The sequence below is a fragment of the Crocuta crocuta genome, unplaced genomic scaffold (genome assembly GCF_008692635.1).
Source record: "Crocuta crocuta isolate KB4526 unplaced genomic scaffold, BGI_CrCroc_1.0 scaffold561, whole genome shotgun sequence".
Taxonomy (NCBI): Eukaryota; Metazoa; Chordata; class Mammalia; order Carnivora; family Hyaenidae; genus Crocuta; species Crocuta crocuta.
Genome location: NW_027530529.1, coordinates 440,378 through 451,892, shown reverse-complemented (window position 1 = coordinate 451,892; position 11,515 = coordinate 440,378). Strand labels below are relative to the sequence as shown.

General features: G+C 40.4%; 1 protein-coding gene across 4 annotated transcripts in view; it reads left to right on the top strand.

Annotated features, from left to right (window-relative positions):
- The first annotated feature begins 3,139 nt into the window (after positions 1-3,139).
- GDPD4 (glycerophosphodiester phosphodiesterase domain containing 4) overlaps positions 3,140-11,515 on the top strand; it is a 142,129-nt gene continuing 133,753 nt past the window's right edge. For all 4 annotated transcript variants that reach the window (XM_077767564.1, XM_077767565.1, XM_077767563.1 and 1 more), the window contains exon 1: positions 3,140-3,192. The gene's annotated coding sequence lies outside the window, so the exon portion shown is untranslated. The remainder of the gene's footprint in view (positions 3,193-11,515) is intronic.

Genomic DNA, 11,515 nt, shown 5'->3' with positions numbered 1-11,515 from the left:
TGATAGTGTGACAACAATCCCTAGAAAAAACGTATCTCAGGTCAGCTTGCTCCTTCTGGAAACTATTGGACAAAGACCCACTACACTACAGAAGGAGGGTAGAGTTTCAAAGAAATGACTAGCAAACCTTCAGTTTGCAGTCTTGAAAATCTTTAAAAAAAAACAAAATTGAGTTTTTCCAACACAGTTTTTATTGGGTTCATCATACTTTTTGTCTCAGATCAAACAGGGCCCACCAGAATTTGAACAGTATTCATTGCAAAAGGACAATTGAATTAGATGAATAATGAGTTTATAAACTTGAATCAGTTCTGTTGGGACAACAAAGCTGGGAAAAAATCTCCCCCAGATATCGATGGGGATCTGCAGTCTCTTAGTGCCACAGTATGTCCCTCCGTTTACCTTCATTATTGTTTTTAACAGGTAAATTTGAAGCCTCGCACAGAGATTCATTGAATATTTCTATTCTTTGAAATAAAATGTTATAATTTATTTGATAAGTTCTTTGGTACCCTTTTAAAAAATGTTGATTTATTTTGAGAGACAAAGAGTGTATGTGTGTGTATTTGCATGAGTGGGGGAAGGGAAGAGAGGAGAGAGGGAGAGAGAGAATCCCAAGCAGGCCCACTCTGTCAGCACAGAGCCTGACCTGGGGCTCAATCCCACAAACCGTGAGATCATGACCTGAGCCAAAATTAAGAGCCGGACACTCACCTGACTGAGCCACCCAGGTGCTCCTGGTACCCTTTTTAACATTCTGTTTTGCACACTTTAGTTTTGCTGGTCTCACTTCTGCTTTAAAACCAGGAGTACTAGGATTAGGCCTGTATTTGCTCAAACATGGGACCAATTTCCAGTGCTTTTTTCATTCCCTATTGATATGAGAAAAGGGTCTCTAAAGAAGAAGTCAGAATGTGGAGTTTCAGGGGCGTCTGGGTGGCTCAGTTGGTTAAGCTATCAACTCTTGATTTCAGCTCAGGTCATGGTCTCGCAGTTCTTGAGATCAAGCACCTGTTGGACCCTGTGCTGACAGCACGGAGCCTGCTTGGGATTCTCTCTCTCCCTCTTTCTGCCCCTCCTCCCTCAAAATAAATAGATAAGCATTCAAAAAGAAAAGATGGAGTTTCAGAAAATCTTTATATCAAAAACATCGCTTAATCCCTTGATTGTTACCTAATCTCAGCGGGTGCCAACCAGTTTAGTACTGCCCTGTCAAGGGTTAATCTAGGGTCCCCGTATAGAAGTTAGGAGGAAGAGGGTAAACATTCCAAGATCAAGCTACTTTTCTTATTCGACACTATTACCGCCCTGATCCAAGCCACCATTCTTCCTTCTGGTCAAGTCCTCCTGATTGGTTTTTGGGAGGTATACTCCAGGGAACCCAGCTAGGTCAGAAAGAAGCGCAGCCTGTCTTATGCGGATTAACACTCTACAGCTTCTGACTGTTTATTTAACCAGTTGTCTCAAGCATTGCAGTAAGCACTGGGAATAAGTGGTGAGTTAGGTATGGTCTCACCTTTAAGTAGATGAACTTAACAGGGAGGAAGCAGAAATTACAAGCTCAGGAAAACAAAATAGGTAATTCTAATCAATGCTGCTAACATAGTACTACCAAGTTAATTTGGAGGGACATATGGGACAGGAAGAGAAGTACTGAACGGGGCCTGGTGGTAAGGAATGGGTGGTGATGATCAAAGAAGGCTTCCTGAGCTGAGTCTTACACTAACAAAAGGAGTTAGCCTGTAAAGTCAAGGGTGGGAAGTGAGTGAGCCTGGCAGTAGGAACAACGTGAATAAAGATACATAATAGTGTTGAGGGGTAGTTAGTACAGAGGTTTGGTTTTGCTGGAGTTTTAATGAGTCAGGTTGGAGGAGAGAAGGGGGAGAAAGAAGCTGGACAGAAAGGCAGGATCCAATTTAAGGGGCTTGAATTTTAACCTTAGGAATGAATTTTTTTTTAATTTTTTAATGTTTATTTATTCTTGAGAAAGAGATAGAGAAAGAGTATGAGCGGGGGAGGGGCAGAGAGAGAGAGGACAGAGAGTCGGAAGCAGGCTCCAGGCTCTGAGCCGTCAGCACAGAGCTCCACGCAGGGCTAGAACTCACAAGCCATGAGATCATTACCTGAGCCAAAAAGTCTGATGCTTAATTGACAGCCACCCAGGTGTCCCGAGGAATGAATTTTAAACATGGCCAGATGTATATGTTTAAGAGATCACTAGCTGCTCTTTGAAAGGCAAATTTGGGGAAAGGTAAACTGAAAGTAGTGACCACAGCAACTACTAAGCAGTTGGTATTTACTGAGATGACTAGGGGCCTAGTGGGCATTGAAATACAGGGAATGACTAGGAGTAACACATGGGAGGTGTGGGGGGGGGGCTGCAAAGCAAAGGGAGGAATCAAGAATGGAAGGTTCGTTTCAGTTCTTGCCATTTAGCAATCTGGAGCCACAGGCGGTGGAGCAGATTTGAAGGGAAAAATAATTCTGCATAGGGATTATTGAGTTCGAATTTCCAACAGGACATTCAGATAAAGATGACCAGCGGACAATTGGATATGATGGGTTTAGAGCTTAGAAATGACGTCAGAGCTAGAGAAATAGCTGAAGGAATCAAAGATGAAACAAAACTGAAACAGGCCCATTGTTTGAAGTAGGTTAAGAAAAAAAAAAGACAAGAAAAAAATAATTAAAAAAATAACCTTTAAATAATTGGGCTACAAAAAATAGTTAATCCCTGAGCTAAATAATTAACAAAAACTAAAATTATGCTGAAGTTCTTTGTTGTTGTTGTTGGGGTTTTTTTTGGGTTTGTTTATTTTGAGAGAGAGAGAGAGTGCAAGCAGGCAAGGGGCAGAGAGAGAGAGGGAGAGAGAGAATCCCAAGCAGGCTCCTGTGCTGTCAGTGTCCACGCTTAACCTGCAAAGGCACCCAGGTGCCCCGAAGTTATTTCTAAAAGAAGCAAGATGAAAGATACCTTAAATACACATTTTAAACGCACTGCTCAGAGCTAAGGTTCCAGGTGTGCCTTAAACTGAAGCCTCCGGAGCTGATAGGGCACGAAGGCCACGCCCCCGGCCACGCCCACCCACGCGGCCAGCCTCCACCGCCTCCTTCCACCAGGCGTCCATCTTGAGAGACGCTGGTCTTCTCCAGTGGGGAATTCGCGTTGGCCTTGGGGGCTTTGAAGTCGCTGTAAGTAACGCGTCCAGCTTGGGGCTCCCCCTCTCACGCATCTCCAGGAGTAGGAAACTACACTAATAATCAAGTTGGCAGCCACCTCTGAGGCGCTGCTACCTTCTCAGCTCCTTCTGTCTGGTGAACCTGGAGTTGCCATGACCCCGGTGCCCAGGGGAGGAAGCGGAGGCCGAAGGGCTTCCACCTGCCCCTGTCCCGGTCGGTGGGCGACAGGAGCATCAAGCCGGGCAGGCCCAGTGCTGGCCCAGTCCAGGGCTGGCTTGGCGTCGGCGTGTTCGTAAGCCCCCCTCCCCCGACAGGTGTGAAGGAAGTGCCCCGCTCCTCTGTTTCCCTCGGCGATCCTGGCCGGACGCCACCCGCGTTCAGCATCTGAAAGTGTTTCTTGTCTTGTGGCCAGTTTCTGAGTTGGATTTGGAGGGAGCCTCAGTCTTGTCCCAGCTTCTCAAACCCGGCAAGCACACCCTGGTGTTTGACTCAAGCAACGGGTGAACGGTGGCGCCCTTTGCCGAGAGGATCCTGATGGACCAGAAGGATTAGGTTTGGGAGGGCAAAGCAGGCGTGGCGTTTGGGAGAAGGAATTTGGGGGGGGTGGGTCTGTGAGAAATCAAGGGGAGATTTCAGCAGGCTGTTGGCTGTATGGGTTTAGAAATCAGAGATGTTAGGAAGGGAAACGATGTTTACTGAACTTTCCCTAAGAATTATTGAACTCAGGATTTGTTGGTTATTGGGAAATGGTTGTGGTAATGATTCTGGTTAAAATGCTGCCTTTTATTCAGTATTTCAGCAGTTTACCACCCTCTCTGGCACAGAGCTTTTGTTCACAAGATCTTTCTTTGACATACTAATGTTTGCAACTGGTCACACCAAATTCACTTTTCTTCTTTTTTTAGCTTCATTATAGTAAAATTTTATTATTATATTGAACACATAAATATATAGCAAATTTTAGAAGACTATAGATTATCTGTCGCCTTACATTAAAAAAATCTTTTTTTTTTAAACACGGGAGGCTGTTTGCTCAAATTCCATGGTTAGAGATATATGTACCTATTTGAGAACTTACGAGGAACTGATCACTCTTTTTCTGGGTTGTATCCTTTTTAAATTGAGCCATTATGAGTTTATGCATGGATTTTTAAGTAAAAATCAGATACTCTTCTGTCGTAAATAGTGGATTTTCTCCTAACTTTGCCAAATCTCCTCCTATTCTTTGTGCATTGGCAGAAAGAACAAAGTCTTAAGTTGAAAGGACCCAAAATGATAATTTGAGTTCTGGCCCTACTTAAAGAGAAGACTGTTGAAATTAATTCTAGAATTATTGAAGATTTGGTTGTTATTTAGTTTGATTTAGTTTGCAGTGAGATTTGTAGAGGATTATTACATGTTAGCTATCATTGCATAACAAGCCATCCCCAAACTCAGTGGCTTAAAACAATAGCATTTATTATTGTTTATGAATACTTAACGCCTCCCGTGAGGACAAGGTTGTGCAGGTAGCTCTTGCTAACTTGTACTAAACTTGACTAAATTCTTGCATACGCTTTAGGTTGGTTGCCTGTAAGGTGGTCTAGGGCGAGCCTTAACTTTTACAGCTGGGCTCTCCTCCTTGTGGTAACTCTTGTACTCCATCAGGCTAGTTAGGAGGTCAAATAGGAACAGCGGGGGTCGCCTGGGTGTCTCAGAGCCACTGACTTTGGCTCAGGTCATGATCTCGCTGTTTGTGAGCCCTGCGTAGGGCTCTGTGCTGACAGCTCGGAGCCTGGAGCCCACTTCGGATCCTGTGTCTGCCCCTCCCATGCTCATGCTCTGTCTCTCCCTGTATCTCAATAATTTTAAAAAACGTTAAAAAACTTTAAACAGGAACGGCGGGTTTCCAAGAGAGGGAGCATAAGCATACAGGGTCTCTTGAGGCCTAGGTTCACAACTGGCACATCATTTGCCACATTCTCTCGGACACATCAATTCACAACATCAACTTAAATTTAAAAAGTAGGAAAATAGACTTTTTTTTTTTTTTAATGAGAGGACTTCAGAGTCACATTGTGAAGGATATGGACAAAGGAAGGGGTAAAGAAATGGGCCCATTTTTGTCACCAGTCTATTACAGACCACTTAATGGCTTCAGTTACACATATCTCTCAAAAGTAAAATAATGGTAACTTCAAACCCAGCACTGCCAGAAGCCTTATCCTGTGCCTGCATCATGTTCTTTCCAGGGTTTCAGAAACTAGTAAAGTTCTGATATGATTCCAAAAGGGGGAAATGGGAGGCCCTGAGCAGTCACTGGTCCATAGTAATTCTTTCTTTTTTTTTTTTTAATGTGTATTTCTGAGATAGAGAGAGACAGCGTGAGCAGGGGAGGTCAGAGAGAGAGGGAGACACAGAATCTGAAGCAGGCTCTAGGCTCTGAGCTAGCTGTCAGCACAGAGCCCGATGTGGGGCTCGAACCCACGAACTGTGAGATCATGACCTGAGCCGAAGTTGGACGCTTAACCGACTGAGCCACCCAGGAGCCCCTGGTCCATAGTAATTCTAAAATTATGCTGGAAAAATATTGCCAAGTCACTCAATTCCAAAAAATGGGGAATGTTCTTTGGTTAACTCTTGGCTTTTCTCCCTAGGGTCGCTTGCTTGCTTGATTTTTTTAATTTAAAATTTAGTTAACATACAGTGCGATATTGGTTTTAGGAGTAGAATTCAGTGATTCATCAGTTACATACAACACTCAGTGCTCATCACAAGTGCCCTCCTTAGTACCCATCACCGCTGGCCCATCTCCCACCCACCTCCCCACCATCAGTCTTCAGTTTGTTCTCTGTCGTTAAGAGTCACTTGTGGTTTGTTTCCCTCTCTTCTCCTACCACCCCCCCCCATACGTTCATCTGTTTTGTTTCTTAAATTCTTCAGATGCGTGAAAAATGCGTGGTATTTGTCTTTCTCTGATTGACTTATTTTTGCTTAGCATATTACATTCTGGCTCCATCCACATCATTACAAATTGCAGGCTTTCATTCTTTTTGATGGCTAACACACACACACACACACACACACACACACACACACACCACATCTTCTCTATCCATTCATCAGTCAGGGGACATTTGAACTCTCTTCATGGTTTAGCTAATGTTGATAATGCTGCTATAAACGTTGGAGTGCGTGTACCCCTTGGAACTGTATTTTTGTATCCGTTGGGAAAATACCTAATATGGCAGTTGCCGGACTGTAGGGTAGTTTTAGTTTTTTGAGAAACCTCCATACCATTCTCCAGAGTGACTACCCCAGTTTGCATTCCCACCAATGGTGCAAAAGGATTCCCTTTTTCTGCATCACAAGTTGTTTCTTGTGGTGTTAATTTTCGCCATTATGACAGTGAGGTAGTATCTCATTGTGGTTTTGATCTGTATTTCCCTGATGATAAGTGATGTTGAGCATCTTTTCACGTGTCTGTCAGCCACCTGGATGTCTTCTTTGGAACAGTGTCTATTCATGTCTTCTGCCTATTTCTTAACTGGATTATTTTTTGGGTGTTGAGTTTGATAAGTTCTTTATAAGTTTTGGATACTAACCCATTATCAGGTATGTCATTTGTAAATATCTTCTCCCATTCCACAGGCTGTCTTTTAGTTTTGTTTTGTTGCCTTCATTGTGTAGAAGCTTTTTTGGCATATAATTTGTTGGCATACAATTTTTCATAATATTCTCTTAGCGTTTGTATTTCTCTGGTGTTGGTTGTGATCTCTTGTCTTTCATTCATGATTTTTATTTATTTGGGTCCTTTCTCTTTTCTTTTTGATATCTGGCTAAGGATTTATCACTTTTTTAATTCTTTTTATCGTGATGAAGTCCCAATAGTTCTGTGTGCTTTTGTTTCCCTTGCCTTCAGCAACATGTCTTACTAAGAAGTTGCTCTGGCTGAGGTCAGAGAGGTTGCTGCCTGTGCCCTCTTCTAAGATTTTGATGGTTTCCTGTCTCACATTTAGGTCCTTCATCCATTTTGAATTTTTTTGTGTGTATGGTGTAACAAGTGGTCCAGTTTCTTTCCCGTGCACGTCACTGTCCAGTTATCCCAATGCCATTTGTTGAAGAGACTGTCTTTTTTCCATTGGATAGTCTTCCCTGCTTTGTTGAAGATGAGTTGACCATAGAGTTATGGGTCCATTCCTGGGTTTTCTATTTTGTTCCACTGATCCATGTGTCTGTTTTTGTGCTAGTACCGTACTGTCTTGATGACCTCAGCTTTGTAATATAGCTTGAAATCCGGAATCGTGATTCCTCTAGTTTTGCTTTTCTTTTTCAGGATTACTTTGGGTATTCAGGGTCTTTTTGTGGTTCCATACAAATTTTAGGATTGTTTGTTCTAGCTCTCTGAAAAATTTTGATAGGGATTGCATTAAATGTGTAGATTGCTTTGGGTAGTATAGACATTTTAACAATGATTGTTCTTCCAATCCATGAACATGGAATACTTTTCCATTTCTTTGTGTCCTCTTCAATATCTTTCATAAGTCTTATATTTTTTAGAGTACAGATCTTTACCTCTTTGGTTAGTTTTATTTCTAGGTATCTTACTGTTTTTGGTGCAGTTGTAAATAGGATTGATTCCTCGATTTCTTGTTCTGTTGCTTCATTGTTGGTGTATAGAAATGCAACAGATTTCTGCATGATAATTTTGTATCCCGAGATTTTGCTGAATTCATGTTTTAGTTCCAGCAATATTTTGGTGGAGTCTTTCCAGTTTTCTACACAGAGTATTATGTTGTCTCCAAATAGTGAAAGTCTGACTTCTTCCTTGCTGATTTGGATGCCATTTATTTCTTTTTGTTGTCTAACTGCTAAGGCTAAGACTTCTCTTACTATGTCAAATATTAATGGTGAGAGTGGACATTCTTGTTTTGTTCCTGACTGTAAGGGAATGGCTCTCAGTTTTTCCCCACTGAGTATAATATTAGCTGTGGGTCTTTATATATGGCCTTTATGATGTTGAGTGTGTTCCTTCTATCCCTACTTTGTTATTGTTTTTTTACATCTGTCTTCATCAGAGATATTGGCCTGTTACTCTCCTTTTTAGTGGAGTCTTTGTTTGGTTTTAGAATCAAGGTAATTCTGGCATTGTAGAATGAGTCTGGAAGTTTCCCTTCCATTTCTATTGTTTGGAACAGTTTGAGAAGAAGAGGTATATAACCCTTCTTTAAATGTCTGGTAAAATTTGCCTGGGAAGCCATCTGGCCCCAGACTTTTGTTTGTTGAGAGACTTGATTACTGTTTAATTTCTTTGCTGGTTATAGGTCTGTTAAATTTTCTATTTCTTCCTGCTTCAGTTTTGGTAATTTGTAAGTTTTTTTAGGAATTTGTCCATTTCTTCCAGTTGCCCAGTTTGTTGGCATATAATTTTTCTTAATATTCTCCTATAATTGTTTGTATTTCTCTGGTGTTGGTTATGATGTCTTGTCTTTCATTCATGATTTTATCTATTTGGGTCCATTCTCTTCTTTTTGATGTCTGGCTAGGGATGTATCACTTTTTTATTCTTTCAAGAAAACCAGCTCTTAGTTTCATTGATCTGTTCTGTTTTTGTTTGTTTGTTCATTTGTTTCTATATCGCTTATTTCTGTACTAATCTTTATTATTTCCCCTCTTCTTTTGGATTTAGGCTTCATTTGCTGCTCTTTTTCTAGCTCCCTTAGGTGTAAAGTTAGGTTGTATGTTTGGGACCTTTCTAGCTTCTTGAAGTAGGCCTGAATTGGAATATGTTTTAAAAAAAAAAAAAAAAAAAAAAAAAAAAAAAAGCATGCCTTTAGGACTGCTTTTGGTGCATCCCAAAGGGCTTTGACTGTCATGTTTTCATTTTCATTTGATTTCATGTATTTTTAAATTTTTTTCTTTAATTTCCTGGTTAACCCATTCATTCTTTAGTAGGATGTTCTTTAACCTTCATGTTTTTGAGGGCTTTCCAAATTTTCTCTTGTGGTTGACTTCAAGTTTCATAGTGTCATGGCCTGAAAATGTGCATGGTCCGATCTCAGTATTTTAGTACTTACTGAGGGCTGATTTGTGACCCAATATATGACTGATTTTGGAGAATGTTCCATATGCACTCAAAAAGAATGTGTGTTTTCCTGCTTTAGGATGAAATGTTCTGAATATACCTTGTTAAGTCCATCTGGTACAGTGTGTCTTCAAAGCCATTGTAGGGGCGCCTGGGTGGCTTAGTCGGTCAGGCGTCCGGCTCTCGCTTAGGTCATGATCTCGTGGTTCGTGGGTTCTAGCCCCGCGTCGGGCTCTGTGCTGACTGCCAGCTCAGAGCCTGGAGCCTATTTCGGAGTCTGTGTCTCCCTCTCTCTCTGACCCTCCCCTGCTCACGCTGTCTCTCTCTCTCTCTCTCTCCTAGAAATAAATAAAAATATTAAAAAAAAAAAAGCCATTGTTTCCTTGTTGATATCCTGCTTTGGTGGTCTGTCCATTGCTGGAAGTAGGGTGTTAAAGTCCCTTACTATTATTGTATTATTATCAATTATCAATGAGTTTCTTTATGTTTGTTCATAACCGATGTATATATTTGGGGGCTTCCAAGTTGGGCATAAATATTTAAAATTGTTACATCTTCTTGATGAATAGACCCCTTAATTATGATATAATGTCTTTCTTCATCTCTTGTTACTGTTTTTGTTTTAAAGTCTAGTTTGTCTGATATAGGTATGGCCACTCCAGTGGGGTTTTTTTTGTTTGTTTGTTTTTTGTTTTTTTACATCCATGAGCAAGATAAATGGCTCTCCGTCCCCTCAATTTCAATCTGCATGTGTATTTAGGTCTAAAATGAGTCCCCATAGGCAGCATATAGATGGGTCTTTTTTTTTTTTTTTAAATCCATCTTGATACCCTATGTCTTTTGATCATTGGAGCATTTAGTTCATTTACATTCAGGGTGATTATTGAAAGATATGAGTTTAGTACCATTGTGTTGCTTCTAGGATCGGTGTTTCTGGTGATTTTCTCTGGTCCTTTCTAATCTTTATTGCTTTTGGTATTTTGGGGTTTTTTTCCCCCCTTAAATTTTTTTGCAGGCTGGTTTAGTGCTCATGAACCCATTTAGTTTTTGTTTGTCTGGGAAACTCTTATCTCTCCTATTCTGAATGACAGGCTTACTGGATAAAGAATTCCTGGCTGCATTTATTTCCCATTCAGCACATTGAATGTATCCTGCTGCTCTTTTCTGGCCTGCCAAGTTTCTGTGGATAGATCTGCAGTGAACCTGGTCTTTCTTCCCTTGTAGGTTAAGAACGTTTTTCTCTTTCTGCTTTCAGGATTCTTTCCTTGTCTGTGCATTTTGTAAATTTGACTATGATATGCCATAGTGTTGGTCGGCTTTTGTTCAATTTAATGTGACTTCTCTTTGACTCTTGGATTTTGATGTCTGCATCCTTCCCCAGATTAGGGAAGTATTCAGCTATAATTCACTCAGATAAACCTTCTGCTCTGTTTTCTCTCTCTTTACCTTCCAGTATTTCTGTGATATGAATGTTATTCCATTTTAATAGGTCACTGAGTTCTCTATATTTTATATTGTGATCCTTTGCCTTTGTTTCTCTTTTCTTGTCAGCTTCATTTTCCATAATTTTTATCATCTATATCACTGATTCTGCTCTGCTTCATCCATCCATGCTGTCATGGCATCCATTTGTGATTATATCTAGGTTATAGTATTTTTAACTTCAGCCTGACTAGATTTTAGTTCTTTTATCTCTGTAGAAAGGGATTCTCTGGTGTTTTCTGTTTTTTTCAACCTCAGTTAGTATTCTTATAATCATGGTTTTAAATTCTAGTTCAGACATCTTATATAGTTGATTAAGTCCCTGTCCATCAGTTCTATTGCCTGTTCTTTCTTTTAGGGTGACTTTCTGTGTCTTGTCATTTTTGTCCAGAAAAGAGAAGAGCAAAGAAAGAATAGAAAAACCAACCAACAAGCAAAAGAACAAAGAAAAAAACAAAGAAACAACAACAAAAACACAAAAAGACTAGATCCAGGGTGTGTTTTGGTCTGCTATTAAAAATCTCCAAAAATCAAATCAAAATTTAAAAACCCAATAAAATAAAAAATAAAGGAATATGTATATATATAAATANGTAAAAAAGGGAATTGAAAAAAATAAGAAAATAAATGAAAAAAAAAGAATAAAAGTAAAATGGAAGTTAGATCCTATTTCCCCTGGAGCTTAAGCTTTGCAGCACTATGATTTGCAGAGTAGGTGCAAGGGGGTTGTTTGTGCTGGTTTTTTTGGGGAGGAGCCTGCTGTGCTTATGCTCTCAAGCTGACTTGTTT